A 20,824-nucleotide genomic window follows, 5' to 3' on the forward strand; every position below is an offset into this window, starting at 1 on the left:
CAAAGAGCCTCTGTATATTCCACAGAAGAAATGTCATTAGTCATCTCAGCTTGTTGTTAATGGGATTACCCATACTTTCAATAAGGAGGTATCTTTGAAGATAGAACAAAGGCCTGAGCCTTTATGATCTCCTCAGTCCTGACCAAGATCTTAGTGACTCCCCAAGATCTTCGTAGTCACTCCCCAAGATCTTAATCACTCCCCATACAGTCGGTTTTTATGTAGCTCCTGTTGCAGTGATAAAGTGAAAATAAGTTTTAACAACTCTTCTGTTGCAGACTGAGCATCAAAATGAACTGTCCTCCCCATCCTACCTGCTCATGCCTGGAAATATCTATAAATTCCACTATTTTAGCTGAGATTGCTCAGAGGAAAGAATGTTAATACAGGATGGAGATGACATTTATTCCGTGTCTCACACATCTACCAGGCATTTCAGGAGACACAGTGAACTGTGAAGGTGTTTGCCCACTTGGAGAAGCTGGTCATTGAGTCTGCATTTTAGGAAATTTATCTTTGATGGTAGATAGGCCTCGTCTTGTCTCCCATCATCCTGTGGCAATATGATGCCAATGGACTGGTTGTCTTATGGTGCTCAATAGATAGTTAGTTCCTCGACATCCCTGGCTGTGAGTGTCAGTCTCTATTTGGGATAAATATCTTCACAGAAAGAAAAATCAATCTCCTAGCTGCAGACTTGTACTCCTAATCCTGGTCAGTTTCTCGTAAATGCATGCTGCAAGTTGCATTGCATATTAGATGCATTGTGTTACAAGGGAAAGAGTGATGTGTTTTAGTCTTTTTTTTAAGTTTGAGGACCTGAGTTTGAATCAGGGATCTACCATTTACTATCTGTGTGACCTTGGGCAAACCACTTAGCCTTTCTCAGCCTGTTTTCCTTTTCTGTAAAGTGAGAAGGGGGTGGATTAGACAACCTCAAAGGTCTCTCTCTCTCAGTTTCAGATCTGTGTATAATCCTATGAGTGAACAAATGAATGAATGCAATTTGGTCACAAGGGAAGCTGGATGAGAAGGTGTGGAGAGCTCAGTTCAACCCAAATCCACTTCTAGGAAAACAATCAGAAGCCCAGATTAGACTGACATAGCAATATGGTCATACTGGTCATGTTAGATTGTGAGCCCTGAGAGACTGTGAGCTCCGTGAAGGTAGGGATGGTTTCTTATCTAACACGTATCTCCCCCAATATCTGAGCACAATATTCTGCACAGACTAGATGCTTAATAAACCTGTGTTGAGTGCAACTGAATTAATATTAGAAGGAGGCCACATTTTTTTCCTGTTTTCCTGTGGTTCCTCTATCCTTTGGTTGTTTATCAGTCAAGAGGGCTCTGGGGTGAAAGGGAAGATACCTTCAGAAGAATGACAGACAAATACCTGTGATCAGAGACGCATGCCTCTGGCTATGGGCAAGGCTGTTGTCATCTTTTCATTGTTCTGTGCAGCCTTAATCTCTTTTAAGACACCAGGTTTATTTTTGTGTTTATAACCATCTACAGAAAGAGCAGTTCCCTGAAGCAACCACAATGTGTCTGATTTCCCCTTCCTCCCCTGAAGATACAGTTTACTACTCCAATCCACATTAGGGTGATTAATCTATGCTTCTGTTATGGGGAGTATTGAAACACTGAGTTCCTTTAGTTGTAAAATGAGGGGGTTAGACTAGCTGATCTCTATAAGGGTCCTTCCAGCTCTGATGTTTACATCCCATGTTCTAAGGTCCTTTCCAGGTCTGGCATTTGAACATTCTCTGTTCTGTTATGCCTTCTAGCTGTGATAGTCTATGATTTTAAGATTCACTAAGAAGCATAGCATTGCTTTTTCTACCTTTTTGCCCTTGGATTATCTCTTCTCTAGACCATAGCATTATTTAAATGACAAAATTTATCTGCTGCCCGCTGCATTTGTGGCAGTCAGCATTGTTAAAAGAGATCAAGAAAGAATAGATGAGGGTGAAACAAGGCACTGTATCTCTGAAAGAACAAATATTTGGGAACTGGACACCCTGGCCACAGCTTCTAATTGACTGTGTAAATAAGTCTATTGTACACCAGAAATTTTGACAAGGCTTTAATTCTCCCACTAGACCACAAACTGCTCCAGGACAGGGACCATTTCCCTTCCAGGAAAGCTTCATGGAAGAGGTGACACATTAGTTGGACCTCAGAGGAAGAGAGAGACTTCACCAAATAGAAATGAGTGGAGTCCATTTTGGGTGTGGGGAACCTTGTGAATCAAAGGCGTTGAGACAGGAGAAGACAGGACAGGATGATGACTTCTCCTTTTTTAATGTCACAGGTGGAAGTCATCATCCCGCTTGGTAAAATGAGGACACTGGACTAGGTCATCCTAATGTCCCATCCAGCTCTAACTCCTATGCTGCTCTTAGTTAGGGCTGTTCAGACTAACTGGGCTGGGCAGCAGGTTTAAGGAAAGGGGAAACAATGCTAGTGAGGAAGGGCAGAAAAAGTCCTAAAAGGAGATTAAAATATTCTGAATAATTTGGCTGGCTTACTCAACGTTTAGGATGCTGCTGGATTCTCCAGTTCTCCAAGGGGGAGACAATTATGATCGTTCCTGCCACAACTACCATAAATAAGTCACTTCTTGAGCAAGTAGGGAGGCGAGAATGACAGTAAGGAATTTTGGACAAGGAGTCAGGAGACTTAGATTCTAGTCCAGTTTTGCTGCCAACTCACTATGTCCCTGAATACATTCCTTCATCTCTGAGTGCCTCAACCTTTCTCCTCTGTAAAATGGGCATACGTTCTCCCTTGCCTGACTCCCAGCACTTATTTTGAGGAGCCAGTGATCATGAAAGTGCTTTGAAAATGGTGATGAGCTGGAGCTAAACGGGTCTGAGCACTTAGATGTTCAAGGGAAGTGAGGTAGGAAGCGCGGGGGCAGCCTTGCCTGGAGACAAGCCCCCCTCCATCTCTTGTGCCACATGATGGGCAGCCAGATGTGCTTGCTCCACAAGTGGAATAAATAAGGAGCCCAGATCTGTTTGCATTAGTGAAAGCTGAGCCTGTGTGCCCGTAACAGCATCATAAAGCTGTAGCTATGGAAACCCTCTGCAGCCTTACAGAGTGGGTTTGAAATTGGGTTTTTTGGTTTGGTTTGGGTTTTTTTGGTTGTTAGAAAGAAGTCGCTGGAATTTCTCTCATGCAACAAGATCCCAGAGTTATCATTAACCCTTCAGAATAAAAATTGTATACGTGATAATCCCTCATCACTCATTCCACATGCCTTTTATTTAGAAGGTGTGGGGAAAGCATTGCATATATACTCCAAATGAACTTCAGGCTTACCTTTGAAAGGGAATAGGGCTGCAGATGGCAGAGAAATCCTTCAGGTGGCTTTTGCCTCCTTCCCAAGCCTGTCAGGTTTAATCAAGAGCCTAGACTGAGCTAGCCGCCTTCTTTGTTGTTGAGTCGTTTCCGGTTCTTCATGACCCCACTTGAGGGTTTTCTTGGCAAAGATACTGGAATGGTTTTGCTGTCTCCAGCTCATTTTTTACAGATTGAGGAAACCGAGGCAAACAGGATTAAGTGACTGGCCCAGAGTCACACAGAGGTCAGATTTGAACTCGTGAGGATGAGTCTTCCTGGTTCCAAGCCCTAGTTCCAGGGCTCTCTCCACTGCGCCACCTAGCTGCCCATGCAGTTTTGTCTACTTTTTCTATCCCAGGAAAGAGAGAAGTGACTTACTCTGCTTAGCCCCAAGGGCACAACAAAGAAAAGAAGTGGAGAAAGAGGGAGGAAGGAGAAGAGGATTGAAGAGAGGCAGATTTGTGTTCAGCACTAGAAAAAGCAAGATTATTAGAGATATCCCACAAATGGTATGGACTGTCTCCTGAGGCAGTGAGCTCCTGTCACTGGAGGTGTTAAAGCAGAGGCTGATTCACCATCTGCCAGGGATATTGTAGGGGAGGATAATGCTTTGGATAAAGAATTGGACTAGATTGTTCCTTCACATTCTAACCCTTCTTTTCCCCAAGAGGAGGTAACAACCAGGTGTCCAAATGAGCAGAAGAAGCCCAGCTAGAATTTATAAGCCAATAATCAGAGATTTTTTTTAAATAAAAGAAAAGGTTTGTTGTGGAGGTTTTTTAAATTAATAGCATTAATATGTACTATTTGGGGACTGGAAAGGACCTTAGAGATTATCTAATCGAACACCCTTATTTCCTTGCACTGAACCCAAAGCTGTCTCCCCATAATCCTTCTCCACCCCTTTTCCCTTTTTCCCATCTCTCTTTGTTTTGCCCTATGGTGCCGAGCACAAGTCTTTCTCTTTCCCCTGATAGGAAAAGTGTAGAGAAAACAACATCTTGTTCAGCCCAGAGATTCCTAGGGTCACACAAATAGCTAAAACAGAACAAGGACGAAAACTCAGGTACCCTGTCTCCCAGTTCAGGGCTTTTTTTTTTTTCAGTCATGCCTGATTCTCTGTGACCCCATTTGGGTTTTCTCGATAAAGAGACTGGAGTAGTTTGCCATTTCCTTCTCCAGCTCATTTTTGCAGATGGAAAAACTGAGGCAACCAGGGGTAAGTGACTTGCCAAGGTCACCCAGCTAGTAAGTGTCTGAGGCCAGATCTAAGCCCAGCGCTCTATCCACGGCCCCATCTAGCCTCCCCCTCAGGGGCTCTTTATAATCCATCATTTCATCTGCAGTGTTCTTGGGGCACACCACCCAGATCCTGACTGTTCATTCCTGTCATTGGCCAAATTGTTGTGAGGCTGAAGGCACGGAGAATATCCTCTGAGGCAGACTTACTCATTATTCAGCAGGTATTTATTGAGTACCTACGATGTGCAAGGGCACTGTGAGAAATACAGCTTTGCACAAGATTATTTCTCCTTCCAAGAGCTTACATTCTTTAAGTGGAGATTAGACATAGACATAAATACCTGTGGTGAGAGGCAGCACAGAATAAATGACACATAAATAGTCCACACAGTAAGAGTTCAGAGGAAGGATGCATCTTTATGAGTTAGGATGATCAGGGAGGACTTCCTGGAAGAGAGCACTGGACATGGGCTTTGAAGGAAGGAGTAGGATTTCAGTAGGTAGAGATTTAATGGGGGAGGGGGTGGGAGGGGAGAGAGGGAAGGTGCAGAACTCTCCAGCAAAGAGAATAATAGAACCACGGAGGCAGGAAAACACAAGGAGTGTTTCAGAGCACAGGGTATAGTCCAGTTTGGCTAGAGAGCCATTCACGGGTGTAATGGGAGAGAAAGATAGAAAGGAAGATTGCAACTTGATTCATCTTATAGTCAAGATGAAGTATTCGAAGGTAGCCAGCTCTATTTTCCGATTTTCAAAATTGGATCACATTCCCTCAAACCTCTGTTGTGTTTTCCCACATTGCCCCCTCTTTAAGAAATTATTGTTATTTTCAGCACCAACCCATTTTCTCAGGCTTCTGTTAAATGCTCAAGAGGCTAAGGCTTCCTCTTCTAAAGTCCCCGCACTGGTCTGTGTCTCTGGTGAGCTCACAGATGTCACTGGCTGGGCCGCTCGGTCAGCAAAAAAGATGAGCAGAAGCCAAGGAGGGAGGAGGTATGCATTTCAACTGAGCCATCAGAAGTGACAGGAGCTACTTTCTAGCTATAGCCTCGTGGGGTGGTACAGCTATGTTCAAGGGCACCAGTGAAGTTGTAGCTCATTTAATTCAGTAACTAAATAGCCTCAAAAAGGGAGAACTTAAAGAAAAATCTGTGGGGTCCTTCTACCCACAAGTGCCTGCAACCTTTTATTATGTTGTTACTCCCTGTCTTCTCCAAATGTATATAAAACTTTGAAAACTATAGAAGCCCTCCATTCTATTCTGGCTTTTGGAGGTTGGGACAGTAGGAGAATTCAGTCAAAGAATTTTATGGTATGCTAGCAAATCCAGTGACTTTTGTAGTCTTTGTCTTTTTGAAATCTTGGTAATGCCCATTTATAATACCATCCTGTCTACCTATAAGCAGATAATCAGAGTTCAGGTAGATTCATTTATTCATCCACAAACATTGCTGAGGACCTACTGTGTGCAAGACATGGGCCAGGGCTACAGGATGTAGGAAGGAGATGTGGTCATTGCCCTGTACGGCACACTTAAGGGACACTTAAAACAGAAGAAGCATCTTGTATCTTCCTAGAATAAAACTCCCACCTCCCCAAATACATATGCAATTTTAACAATTTAACAAATATTTTTACTAAAAAGGTCAGCAAGGAACATACCTATTTAAAACCTACTCATCCTTTGAGGCCCATCCCAAGCCCCACTCCTGCAGGGAATTTTCTCTGACATTTCAGCCCACGGTAATTTCACTGTCTCTATCTCTCATCTCCCAGAGGACTTTTAAGTCTATACCACATAATCCATTGCTTTGCTTTTCTCTAGCTGTTTCAGGCATGTTAAAGGTTTCCTTAAGTATGGGCTCTGTGAGGGGAGAGGACATTCTTTCTTTACATTCCAAATTTCTGTCCAGGTACCATCATCCTTCCAATCCCCCAGGACAAGCTAGGGATCATCCTGGACTCTTGGGTCTCCCTCAAACTACATAAGCTAATCAGTTGTGTGTCTTTTTTACTTTACTGCTCTAGCATCTCCAATTTTACTCTTGTTCAGGCCCTCCTCACCTCATACCCGGACTTTTACGATAGCCTTCTCATCGGTCTCCCTGCCTCCAGTCTTCCCCACCTCCCAACCCGACCTCTACACAGCTGCCAGAGGGACATACCTGACCAAAGTTCAGGTAGAAACACATCACTTCTTTGTTAAGTGAACTCCCGGGACTCCCTAATGCCTCTAGAATCCAATACAAACTCTTCCACTTGTCACTTACAGCCCTTTGTGACCTGGCTCCAGCCTGCCTGTCCAGGTTTATCATACGTTCATTCCAGTCAAGCACTCTTGATACAGTAACACTGACCTTGCTGTTCCTCACACATGACATCCCAGCTTCTGCCTCTGTGCTTTGTACAAACTGTCCCCTGTGTCTGTAATGCATTTCCTTTTCATCTTTGCCCCTAGAATCTTTGTTCTTCTTCTTGTTCAGTCGTACAGTCTGACTCTTCGTGACCTCGTGGACCAGCCATAGCATGCCAGGCCGTCTGTGCCCCACCGTCTCCTCAGTCTGTCCAAGCTCACTCTTACCCAGTAAGGTGTTGGACACTTTCCGACCTCAGGGGCTCATCTTCCAACATCATATCTGTTAGCATTTTAATATTGCCCATGGTTTTGCTCAGAAGTGGTTTGCCATTTCTTTCTGCAGAGGATTCCAGTTATACTCTTCAGTTTCCTTAATCTACCTATATGTAGCCTTCTTTATTCCTTCTAGATCTATCCTCCAAAAATTACCTTGTAATTAATTTGTTTGTAATTGTGTGTGTGTGTATACATATATATACACACACATACACATATATAAATAGATATATAGAAGGTAAACTCCTTGAGGGCAGAGACTGTTAAATTTAAGGGTTTGTATCCCCAGCACCGAGCATAATGCTGATTAATGAATTTACTTGTTGATTGATCAGTTTATCCAGGGGCTTTGCACAATGAGAGTCACAATAGATGCCTGTTCAGTAAACACTTAAGAGACAGAATAAGTGCACCACAAAGCAGTTTTTCCATTTGCCTGAAAATGCGAAGCGGAAGAAACACCAGAGCAGAGAAAGTTGAGGGGAGAAGTAATATCTTATTACAGTGAAACAGGCACTTTAAATAAATAGCCTCAAGCTCTTGTTGATTTGAATGACAACCCAGGGTCTTCAACATCTTTCCCTGGGGAAATATCCTAACCTAAGGACTGACTGGGTCAGAGCTTCCCTAGTTCTGCAAGGTCTGGAGAGGTATCCTGAGCCTCGTCTTTTCCTCCCTTCTTCTCTAAACAGCTCCTTCAGAGACTTGGGGGAATGAGCCGTGAATACTTCAAAGATCCGTTTCCATGTAAGTAAAGGTAATGCTCCTTTTGCAGAAGAGAGCTTGTGATAAGGGAATAATAGGCTTAGTAATAATTATAACTCCTTTTTCTGTAATACTTCAAAATTTACAAAGTGCTTTCTTCACACTAACCCTGTGAGGTAGGTAGTGATCTCTCATTTTTCTTATTTTACAAACGAAGAGGCCAAAGTTCAAGGAGGCTGTGACTTGCCCAAGGTAAGCATACCTCTAAATGTCAAGGTCAAGACCCAGACTCATGTTTTCTAATTCCAAGACCAGTCCTATACCACAAGATGTCATCATCTGCATCTTCATCACCACCATCACTTTTATGTAGTACTTCAAGATTTAAGATAAATTTAAGATTTGCAAAGCCCTTTGCATGTTATCACATTTGACCCTGTGAGGTGGGTGCTATAGTTACAATTTTTTTTTTCCATTTTACAGATGAGGAAATTGAGGCTGAGAGAGATTAAATGTCTGAGGCAGTATTTGAATTCAGGTCTTTATTGGCACAGTGGATAGGGTGCTAGGGCTGTAGCCAGGAAACCTGAGTTCAAATCTGGCCACAGACACTTACTAGCTGTGTGACCCTGGGCAAGTCACTTAATTCTGTTTGCCTCAGTTTCCTCACCTGTAAAATGAGATAGAGAAGGAAGTAGCAAACCACTCCATCTTTGGCAAGAAAACCCCAAATAGGGTCACAAAGAGTCAGATACAACTGAAACAACTGAACAATTTCTTGACTCAAAGGCCACCCTTCTCTCCATTATACCGCCTGGCTACCTAAAAATAGTGATGGTGTGCATTGATTTTTTTTAAAGTTGCACAGAGCACTTTACATGCATTATTTCATTTAACCTTCACAACAGCCCTGTGAGGTAAATGCTGTAGTTTTCATTTTCTCCATTTTATAGATGAGAAACTGAGGCTAAGAGCAGTTTAAGGGACTTACTCATGGTAGCACAGCTAGTAAATGTAGTAGCAGAATTCAAACCCAGATCTTTCCTGACTCCAAGCCAGGGTTTTTTCCCTACATACCAGAGAAAGAGACCTATGCTGAGGCCAAAGTGCCTCCACCTCAGAGGTTTCACTGGAACAGCACACTTACTTCATTCACTCTCATAACTTCCAAGTCTGAACAAGTCTGTTCTTTTACAGATGACTCTTAGGTAAGTGTTCTCAGCCATTCCCAAAACAGTAACTGTTCAATGTCACTCTCCAAAAACTTTTCCAATAACTTGGTCTAAAGTCTTTGATTTATTTATTTATTGAAACTAAATCAGTGGTTGAGATTGATTGATTGAGACTTGTTCCCACCTAAAGTACCAGGATATCTTTTTACTTACTTTAGTGCAAAAATATCTAAAACTTTCTCAGGAAGTGAAGTCTGAAAATTATAGGCCAGTGAACTTGATTTTAATTCCTGGCAAAACTCTAGAATGGCTAATTGAGGGGGTGGTTTGTAAGGATCTAGAAAGGAAAGCAAGTGATCACTAAGAGCTAGCATGGCTTCAGCAGGACCTCCTCATGCCACGCTAACCTTATTTCCTTTTTTGACAAGACTTGATCACAGAAATAGTATATAGACATAGTATACTGGGCTCTCAACCAAGGATATGAGTTTCACATAACAGGCTTGTGGATATGATGGAGAAATGTGTGCTACATTGTAGTATCCTTATAGGTGAATTTGGAATGTCTACCTGAATGCTCAGACACAATGAGTTGTCATTAATGGTTTGATGTCATCTTGGAACGTAGTCTCCACTGGAGTCCCCCAGGGATCTGTGCTTGTCCCTCTGCTGTCTAACAGTTTTAATCAATGCCTTGATAAAGGACTCACTAGATAGCATACTTAACAGATTTTCAGATATCAGAAGGCCAGGAAGGAAAGCCAGCACTTTGGAAGACACAGTCAGTATCCAAAAAATTTTTGGCAGAGTAGGACATTGGGCTGAGCCTAATAAACTGGAATTTTATAGGGAGAAGTGTAAAGCCCTGCTCTTGGATTCAAAAAATCAACTTCTCAAGTACAAGATAGGTTAGATATAACTAGACAACAGTTTGCGTAAAAAGCATATAGGAGTTTTTGGACTAAAAGCATAACAGTGTGATATGGCAGCCAGAAAACCTAAACCAGACAACCAGTCTTAGGCTTCATCAAAAGAACACAGGGCCCGGTAGTAGCTCCCCTTTATTCTGTCCTGGTCACACCACATTTGGAGTATTATGTAGAGTTTGGGGTACCAGAATTTTGAGAAGAATATCAACAAGCTGGAATGTGTCTAGATGAAGGTAACCAGGAAGATAAGGGAGCAGAAGATTGTGCCATATGGAGGGTGGTTGAAGGGGCCAGGGATGATTAGTCTGGAGAATAGAAGGCAAGGGATTGTAAGTATCAGGGGATGAAGGGTCATCAAATGGAAGTGTGATGAAAATTGTTCTGTGGGCCCAGAGAACTAGATTAGAACCATGGATAAAAGCTGTGAAGTCAACTTTTGGCCTAAATGTAAAAACTCGATAACAATAGAATTGTCCAAAGGTGGGACAGGGTCCCTTAGAAGGTAATGGTTTCCCCATCATAGGAGGTATTCAAGATGAGTGGGTCCCTTGAGAGAGATACTACAGAGATTGTTTTTAGGTAGAATTAGATGACCTTTGAGGTTTGCTCCTACTTGGAAATTCTGTGAAGTCTGTTGCATAACGTCCTCTGAGCATGGCTCAGAGTGAGTCAACAAACACATGCCCACGAGTCCTTGGGGAAGCACCATTTAGCAATGGGACAAATGGAGCAGAACCCGAGGAGTGTGGGAAGAGTTCTAGAATGTGTTGAACTGGGGTGGGTAGAAGGGAATGTGCTGGGGAAAACAGACTTCTTAGTCATTTCACTGCTAAGTTTATTGCTTATGACCTCATTTGAGGGTTGAGTAGGTGGTTCTTGATACTACACTCCAAATCTGCTCGATGGCAATTCCTAGTCTGAAGTCGTTTTGAGCAAAGTTCTGTTTGCTAGCCATGCCTCCTTCTATTCCTTAAAGCAACAACATTCATGAAGTGCCAACATTTACTGAACAAAAACACTGTGCTGGGTGCTAGGGAAGATTTTTTCAAAAATTAAATGACACAGACCCTGACCTCATGGAGTTTACTGTCAAATGAGAGAATAATAGTCATACTTAGAAGTCTCTAATGTGTAACATTACATGATAAGTTCGTTAGAGAGATGCAAGCTAAATGCTATGTAAGGTTTAAGGAGAAAGTCATAACCATTCAGGAATGGATCAAAGAAAGCTTCCTGGTGGAAACTGCTTTTGAGATGATCTCTGGAGAATGGGTAGGAATTCAACAGGCAAGGGGGAGAGAGAACATTCCAGACATAAGGAATAGCATAAACAAAAATAAGGAATCAAGATTGTATAGGACATGTTCAGAAGAGGTTCAGTCAGTCAACAAGCAGTTGTTAAGTATCTGCTGTGTGCCAAACATCATGCTATGCTCTGGGAAGTACAAAGACAAAAATTTTACAGTCGCTGCCTTCATGGCACTTATATTCTATCTGGTCAGAACACATGTATACATCCAGTTTGCTTGACGCCTGGAGGGTGGGAAGGGAAGCAATATATGAGATAATATAGGGTGTCAGCAGATTGTGAATGGCTTTGAATGGCAGATAAGAAGAGCATGAGCTTTAAGTAAAAGGAATCTTTACTTTAAAAGGTCTTAAAGCCAAGAATCACACTGAATATGTTACTGACATTCACCAGTAGGTTTTAGGAAACTATTGAATATTTTTTGAACAGGAGAATGTGCATGACCAGATCTTTGTATAAGAAAGGTTATTCTTGGAGCAGGGTGAAGGATGAATTAGAGGAGGGTGCAGAGTGGAGGCAGGAAGGTTACAATCATCAGGCAGGTGGTAGCTGTGGGAATAGAGATAAGAGGAGGTTGGAGGGAGCAGGTTTGAGAGATGTTACAGGGATGGAATCAACAGGACTTTCTCTGGTAAATAATTAAACCTGAGAAGTGAGGGGAAGGGAAGAAGGCAGAGAGGCTGGATGCATAATGGTACCAGGGACATGCTGGCAAATAACAAGGTCTTTGCATTCTTCCTTCTCCTCTTGTCTGACCCCAGTTCTGCCTGCCCATCAAGGCCCAGCAGAAGTCCCATCTTATTAACTCCCTCCCATGCTGATCTTTTCCTGACTTTGAACCCTTCCAGCCATACACATACCACATTATGTTTACTCATACGTTGTCAAGGAAAGAAAGAAGGAAGGAGGGGGGGAGGAGAAGAAGGAAGGAAGGTAGGAGAGGAGAAATGAAGGAAAGGAGAAGACAGAAAGAAGGAAGAAGGAAAGGAAGGGAGGAGGAAGGAAGGAGGGAGGGAGAAAAGAAGGTAGGAAGGAAGAGACAGAGGAAGGAAATACAAAAGGGAGGGAGGGAGAGAGGGGAAAAGGGAAGGAGGGAGGAGAAAAGGAATAAATCAACATGCAGAAGTTCTTATAGGCCAATGAAATACAGTGGGGGCACTGGTCCCTGGCATTCTGTGCTTGCTGTTTTCAAAGCTCTATACTGTCATTAACTGATTCATTTGACCAGCTCCCTCCTTTGAGGATTTGGTGCTGATGAACAAACTTGTCTTTTGGGTGATTGTAGTGTTAATTACATAGTGTTTCCAATGCTGCAGTGCTTATACTTTGCCTGATAACTCAGGCTGTTGGCTTTATGGAGGGACTTAATTTGTCTCGTTTGGTTCTCGTGAGTGGAGGAGAGATTGTTAAAATCCCACGGATGGTGCCAACATTCTCTTCTTTACTGAACCTTGCATGTACTGTAATGTCTATGATCGTACCATCACCACCATGACTAAGAGAGCTAATTCACTGTCCTTATTCAGAATCAGCTAATGCCCACTGAGCAGCCTGGTGAGTGGGTGCTGTACTCTCCAAGAACAGATTGGCATCTAATTTTAGGAAGCAGAAATGGGATTTTGGAAACCTACAGCCCTCTCCACTGCTCTTCATCTCCTGCGGAAGGGACTGCCCCCCAAAAAAAGTCCTAATGGGGTAACAACTCACCCAGTCACACAGTGCCCCCTAGACTAGCTGACTGACACTCTTGCTGATTGTCACTACCTTATCAACATGCTTCAAGGTGCAGAGACAGCAGAGGCTTTAAGTGAATGGGCTCACCTCACAGTCCCCAAATGTCTTGGGGATATCTGATCATCAAGTGTGAGGGAAAATCTGATCTCGCTCAGGTCCTGGAAAGCCTTCTGCATCTTCATTTAGTGGAATCTCACCAGCAATAGAATCTCTTTAGTCCAGGCTCCCATATCTGATAGGGGCTTCAGGAAAGGTTATGGTTTTTGTCTAAAATGCCACCTTTACAGGTCTGCAACTTCAACCTTAATCATTATGGTTCTCATCATTCATAAATGTATCTGGCTCTTTCTTAAATCTGTCTTCAAGCAGGAGCTGAATAAATGCTGGCTATAGATGCTGTTCAGAAGAGCCTGGATTAAATGACTTACAAGGTCTCTTCCAGCTCTGAGGTTTTGGTCTTTCTATAAATTCATTATTTTATTGCCAGTCCATACCATCTCTGAGGACAAGTTCCATACATTTGCTTCCTGCTATATTAAGAAAGCACTATTTTTTTCAGAGGAGTTTGTTTTATCTTAACCAAATAGATTATAAGCTTCTTGAGGGAAAAGATCCTGTCTGCATTTTATTCTTGCAGACTATTACTAGTTTGAGGCCATTCTTCCAGAGTGCCCTCTCTCCCTCCTCCTCAAACACTACTAAAATGCCTTCTCCCACTATTTCCTCCAAGGGAAGGCCTTTTTTGACAAAGCAGACCCCTTCATATCATATGATCCCACTCCGTTCTCTCTTCTGCACTAGAATGCCCTGTCTGTCATCCGCTTTCTTTCACATGTTGCTCACTCTTCATCCGGTTCGTGCCCACGAACCACTAATCATACACATTTCCGTAGCTCCTGTCTCAGGCTCTCATCTCTTCTTCCTTTCTATTTCACTGGCTCAGTTATTATCTCTGTGCAGATGATTCTGAAATCTACTTATCCAGCCCCTACCTCTTTCCTGACCTCCAGTCTCACATCTCCAGTTGCCTATTTGACATCTCAAACTGGATGTCCTGTAGACATCTTAAACTCGGCATGTCCAAAACAGAAGCCATTATCTTTTCCCCAACCCTCCTCCACTCCTTACTTCCCTACTGCTATCAATGTCAGCACTGTGCTCCCGGGTACCTAGGCTCAAAACTGAGGTGTCACTTCTGACTCCTCATTCTCTCACCCCTCCACCCCCATCTAGTCTGTGGCCAAGTCCTGTCAGTCCTACCTTCATAACCTTCTCGTATATGCCACCTTCTCTGACACTCTGCCATCACGATCACTCACACACACACACGCACACACACACACACACACACTCATCACTTCATATCTGGATAACTTCAGTAGCCTTCTGGTTACTTTCATAGCCACAAGTCTGCCCCTCCAGTTCATCCTCACTCTGCTATCAAAATGATCTTCCTAAAGTGTAAGACTCAGGGCAGCTAGGTGGCGCAGTGAATAGAGCACTGGCCTTGGAGTCAGGAGGACATGAGTTCCAATTTGGCCTCAGACACATAATGCTTAGTAGCTGTGTGACCCTGGGCAAGTCACTTAGCCCCAGTTGCCTCATAGATAGATAGATAGATAGATAGATAGATAGATAGATAGATAGATAGATAGATAGGTAAATAAGTAAATAAAAATTAAGTCTGATCATGTGACCCTCCCCCCCATCCCATTCAGCCCACTCTGAAGGCTCCCTGTCACCTCCAGGATAAAATACAAAATCCTGTTTGGCTTCTAAAGCCCCTTATAAACCTGGCCCCTTCCTAACTTTCTTCTTATACCTTATACCCCTATGAATTCTACCCTCCTGATATCTCTATGTACTCTACACCCTAGTGGCACTGGTCTCCTGGCTATTTCTTGCTCCATTTCCTAACTCTCTGTATTTTCACTGGCTGTCTCCCATGCCTGGAATGCTCACCTCCCCCTGTCTCTGCCTCTTGGCTGCCCTGCTTCCTTAAAATCTCAGCTAAAATCTGCGCAGCTCAGTGGCACAATGGATAGAGTGCTGGGCCTGGAGTCAGGAAGACTCCGCTTCATGAGTTCAGATCTGGCCTCAGACCCTGGGCAGAGGCCACTTAACCCTGTTTGCCTCAGTTTCCTCATCTGTAAAATGAGCTGAAAAAGAAAATGGCAAACCACTCAGTATCTTTGCCAAGAAAACTCCAAATGGGGTCACAGAGTCAGACACACAACATGTCACTTTCTGCTAACCTTTCCTGGTTCCCCTTACAGCTAGTACCTTCCTCTGAGATTATCTCTAGTTTATCCTGTCTGTGTCTTGTTTATTCATAGCTGTTTACGTGTTGTTTCCCCCAGTAGAATGAAAGCTCTTTCAGGGCAGGGACTGTTTCCCTTTCTTTGTATCCTTAGTGCTTAGCATAGCGCATAGCACCCACTACATGCTTAATAAATACTTGATGACTGTCATTGCTACAATGCTTTAAAAACATGTCAAGTATTTGACATCCATTATTTTATTTTATTCTCATAACAGTGCTGAGGTAAATATTCCTATTTCCTAAATGAGGAAACTGAAGCTTATAGAGTCTGGTGAAATGATTTGCCCAAGGACAGCAGAAATTGTCAGTGGCAGAGAAGGGATTTGAACTCTAGTCCTTTTACTCCAAATCTAGTGTTTGCTTGTTTCTGCTCAAACCATTGGTTGCCAAATGGGGCAAGTTAATCCCGTCTATTTTGGGAAGAGCCTAACTTAACCCATCTTCTTTCCTGTATTTCTCCTACCAGAAACCCTCATCTACTTAGTACAGGAACCCTAGGTCATTAAACCTTCCCGTCTGGAGCTGGCGCCATTAAACAACCTTGTGGTCTTCAGGAACTGGACTATATACATATATGTACAAATGTGTATTATGTATGTTTGTGTGCATATATATGTGCATGTATATAAGTGTATCTATAGATATATGCATGTGTGTGTATGTATATATGTGAATACATACATATATACATATATGTGTGTATATGTATATATGCATTTTGTTCATGGGGAAAGGATTTCCCCACTAAAAGCCACTAAGTCCTGTTAAGTGTCATAGCTTCCTCAATGTCAGGAAATGTGTGTTCCCTCCCAAAATATGCCTGTCCAAACTCCCCACAGTGCAGTGACTCCCTTTGAAGAGAGCCTAAGGAATCATGCTGTAAATTCAGTAGCTCAGTCAGAATGAGATCTCAGATTAAAAAGAAAAAGAGGGGAGGAGAAACACTATCAATCTGACAGAGGCAGAATATTATTCTCCCCTTGAATTTATAAATTTCATTAACTTTTCAATTACCTTGGAGAGCTGCCAGCAAGCCTGGAATCTGCATCATTGGTGAAAGGCACCCAAGACCTTTCAGGGAAAATTCTGTTTCTTCCTCTAGGAAGACCAGCCTAACCAATCAGAGAGTATTTATTGATGCCCATTATGTGTCTAGCACCTCTTGAGGGCAGGGATTGTTTAATTTTTGTCCTTGTATCTGCATCTTTTAACACGGTGCCTATTACCATAGTGGATCCAAAACCATCATAGGATATGGCCCCTTCCACATGGAATTTACACTCAGTTGGGGTAGACAAGATAATTGTGTACCACAATTTAACTGTAATCCTTTGGCGAAAGCCCATTGCTATGAGACAATGAAAGACGATGGTGCCAGAGCAGCCAATGTGGATGATACATGCCATATGCAATCACAGGAAGGAAAGATCACTATGGCTTAGAATAATCATGAAAGAGACCTGGGGCTTAAAGAAGAATTGATACATGAACAGGCTGCCTAGACCTGTTACGTTCTGGATTTCTCCAGAACTGTGATAAGATCATAACTCCAGAGATGAGCATCTAATAAATCCTCTCATTTTACAGATGGTGAAACTGAGGCCCAGGGAGATTGTGACTTGTACAAAGTCACACAGGTAAATAAGCATCAGAGCAAGATTTGAACCGGAGGTCTCTGAGGCCAGATCTAGTGTTCTTTCCCTGTACCATGCAACTCCCCTTCCCCCTGCCCATTCCTCCAGGTTTTGACAGATAGGCCACATGGTCACTCATTGATCTAAGTCCTTGGGGAAAGCATGGGAACTTTTTCCTTAAGTACTGTGACACAAGCTAATGCTGCTTTCTCATCCCTGAAACTGAACATCAGATCACTTACGTCATATCCCTCTTCAAAGCTCTAATGCAGATCCCAGAAATCACAGTAAGGTGGCAGGCCCAGGCAGCAGGCAAGTGATTGTTCTATAGTTTCTTTTTCCTTTTCAATGACCAGCTCCATGGAAGGACAGCCGCAAGGATTAAGGAGAATCATCGCCTTAAAACCTTGGCCCACTGAGGAAGAACGGAAAAGCTATGAGAGCTGTGAATTGGTCACTGTCTTCAGCTCACCCCTTGTGCCTGCATTCCCTCCCCCCAAAAAAATTCCATACCTTTATTCAGATATCAGCTCTCTTCTGCGCATTGAAATGCAGCTGGAGCTAGGTTATATTGCAGTAGAAGTTGTTTTTATTTCTATTTTTTAAATGTTTAAGACAAGTTTTATCTTTGCTTCTCTGAGTCAGTTTCCCCACCTGAGAAATCAGTACTTTGGACTAAATCACCTTTGATGTCCCTTCCAGCCCTGACATTGCCTAAGTCTGTGATGCCCTAGTCTGGGTGACTACTGTAATTTTCTCTTGGTCGCTTACCTTGGTACCAGAGACTTAAGTTTACTGCAGCAGTGAGGATGTGAAAGGGTGAAAGACACCATCATTTCCACTGTACTCTGATATGACTCAGTTGTTTTGATTTGCAAAGAGAATCACATGTCCTAGTAGGGGTTTTCTTCTTAATGTAGCCCAGTGTCCTTTTTGTACAAAGTTGGATTACTGAAAAAGTAATCAGCTTAGTGTATGGATAAGTAGATGGAGAGAGAGAAAATGAGATGAGACAGCTAGACGGCACAGTGGGTTGAGCGCTGGGCCTGGAGTCAGGAAGACCTGAGTTCACATCCAGCCTCAGATACTAGCTTTGTGACCCTGGGGAAGTCACTTAACCTCTGGTTGTCTTAATCCACTGGAGAAGGAAATGACAAACCACTCTAGTATTTTTGCCAGGAAAACCCCATGAGCAGCATGGTCCACAGGGTTACAAAGAGTTGGACATGACTCAACAACAACTAGATATAGCTATAGATATATACATACCTATATTGCCTTTTAAAAAAAAAAAGTTGGGCCTAATCTGACCAGAGGAAGAAAGTAGCAAGAATTCATATTAGGTCCTATGAAGTGTGTTCATTCCTTCAGGTACCAAAGATATCACGCAGTGGAAAGGTCTCTGGACCTGTCTAGCTTCAGTGGTGTGTGAATATTGTCGATGATAACACTCTAGGAAGCTACATGCTGCAGTGGCGGACCTATAGTCCTGGTCAAGTCACTTAATTGGCCTGTTTCAGTTTCTTCTTCTGTGAAATGGAGATAATGATACCACCTACTTCCTGGGTTGTTGTGAGGATCAAATGAGATGATATTGGCAAAGCGCTTTGCAAGCCTTAAGGTACTATATAAATGCTAGCTATTTTTATTATAGCTATTAAAAACAGTGCAATGAACTCTGCCCTCCAATCTCATCACTAGGAAGAATGGGTCCTGACCAACCAATGATCGTACAGCTATTAAATATCAGAGGCAAAATTTGAACCCAGATCTTTCTAAATCTAGGTCTTTCAACACTAGCTGGTGGCACAGTGGATAAAGCACTGGACCTAGAACTTCAGTTCAAATCCAGCCTCACATACTTCCTAATTAAGTGACTCTGGGGAAGTCATTTAACCTCAGTTTCCACATGGAGATAGTAACAGCAGCTACCTCAAATAAGAAGATACTTGTAAAAAGCACTTAGCACGTAATAGGTGCTAGATGATGGCTTATTCTCTTCCTTTCCCCCTTGTAGTACTCAGCATTTGGTCTTGGAATTTCAGATTTAGACCAGGGGCAAGGAGCTCAGGGGCCTCACTATGCCTACACATAACCAGATCTATCCCTGTGGAAAATGTGATGCAGTTTTATCGATAAATATTTGACTAAATTGAACCAAATTAGCTTCCACTGAGCCTCACTCTTTTTTACCCTTTTTTCTTGCTTTTTTTCTCTTTCATTTGTCCTTTAGCCTCAGATATCTCTATTTCTTTTCTCCCTTTTCTTTCTCCTCCTCTTCTTTATGCCTGTTTTTCTTCTATTCTCCCCTTTTTACATTTTCTGTACCCCCCCTTCTGCACTCTCTTATTTCTCTCTCCCTCCCTTTCCTCTTATTCTTCCTTCTCTCTCTTCTCTCCCTCTCTTTCCCTCTCTTCTCTCTTTCTTTGTCTTTCTGCTGTGGTAGAGACTTCCAGAGAATGTCTTCGGTCCTTGTGCTTGCCCTAGTTTGAGATAAGGGTCAACTAATTCAGGGATTCAGGGCAAGGGATTTGGACAGATCTCAAAAACAGAGTGGTGTGCACCATTCCAGCTAACTAGTGGAAGCATTAAACTCAGAATCTTCCTTGAATAAGCAATTCAAACCAAAATAACCAGTCTGTGAATCACAGTCCCACCCCCATAGTCAGCTGAATCTATTATCTTTGTGAATAGCAACCACGAGAAAACCTTTTGGGTGGCATCTGGTTGAGTTCACTTTTCTCCCTCTTTCCATTCCTGTTTTCTCTTACCCGCCCCGCCCCCATTCTATCCCTCTTCTTCCTTTTTCAGACAGAGCTTCTTTGCACTGGTCCCTGCCCAAACCAGAGTTGGTCTAGCTTCCCCCTCTCTACTGGGCACCCCCTTGGTCCCACCCCCACACGTTCGCAGGGAAGACCAAGCCTCAAAATAATGAACAACAAAAAATCCTAACCCAGAAGAAGCCTTCAGGGAAAACACTGTGATTAAAATATAAACAGAATGACAGATGCATATAGTCCTGGGGAAAGGCTTTAATTATTAAAAAAAAAAAATCAGGACTCTGGGGAACCACTTCCTGACTTTGCCCAGCTGAGACCCAGATGGCTCCCAGAGAAGCAACCTAGGCAAGAACGGTAAACATTGAGCAAGTGAAGACTCTGGTCCCCTTCTGCCTTCTTTCGCTATTGGTTAAACACGTTGCTTTGATTCAGGATGGTAGCAAGTAGATACCCTCAGCTCTCACTCTTCCTATTCAGCATCTACCTATACCCCTGGACTGAGAGAGTCAAAGGTTGGGGGAAGGGAATGGATCTTCTTCAGGTACCAGAATATGAGTAAGATTATCAGACTGAGGAAGGTGCAATGGCATCTTATTGACCTGTACAGCATGCCAAACAGGAAAATAACATACTCACAACTGAGAAAGGTCTCTGCGGAAGGGGAGTATATCTGGGCTCAGAAGGAGTCTCTTTGGGGCACTTTCAGCTCTGGCAGTATTACAGCTCTCTGCTCTGCTGGGTTTGACCCCAGGACTTTATAGGGGCTTTATAGGATGTGGAGGGTATGGCTTTGCAGACCCTAAGGGGAACTTGTGGTGGGAAAATGTGGTGTTTCCCACGAGCACAAAGAGCAGTTGCTGGCTTATGGCAGGATGGCTGTTGGGGAGTCTTCTGGAGGGATCTTCTAGTTCATGGCCACACTACAACAGACCTTCTACCTAAAGTTGGAGAGCCTAGATATTTTGGTGACCCTTGCAGAAGAGAGCAAAGCCAACACCCATAGAAGTCCCTCA

General features: G+C 43.0%; 1 protein-coding gene across 3 annotated transcripts in view; it reads left to right on the top strand.

The window, feature by feature from the left end:
• FAM163B (family with sequence similarity 163 member B) overlaps positions 1–20,824 on the top strand; it is a 61,578-nt gene that overhangs the window by 16,694 nt on the left and 24,060 nt on the right. Inside the window, exon 2 of one of the 3 annotated variants that reach the window (XM_020981958.2) lies at positions 7,918–7,972. The exons of the other annotated variants lie outside the window; for them this stretch is intronic. The gene's annotated coding sequence lies outside the window, so the exon portion shown is untranslated. The remainder of the gene's footprint in view (positions 1–7,917; positions 7,973–20,824) is intronic. 3 annotated transcript variants of the gene reach the window in all.

This window comes from Phascolarctos cinereus, unplaced genomic scaffold (assembly GCF_003287225.1).
Source record: "Phascolarctos cinereus isolate Bilbo 61053 unplaced genomic scaffold, phaCin_HiC Scaffold_2;HRSCAF=192, whole genome shotgun sequence".
NCBI classification, from domain to species: Eukaryota; Metazoa; Chordata; class Mammalia; order Diprotodontia; family Phascolarctidae; genus Phascolarctos; species Phascolarctos cinereus.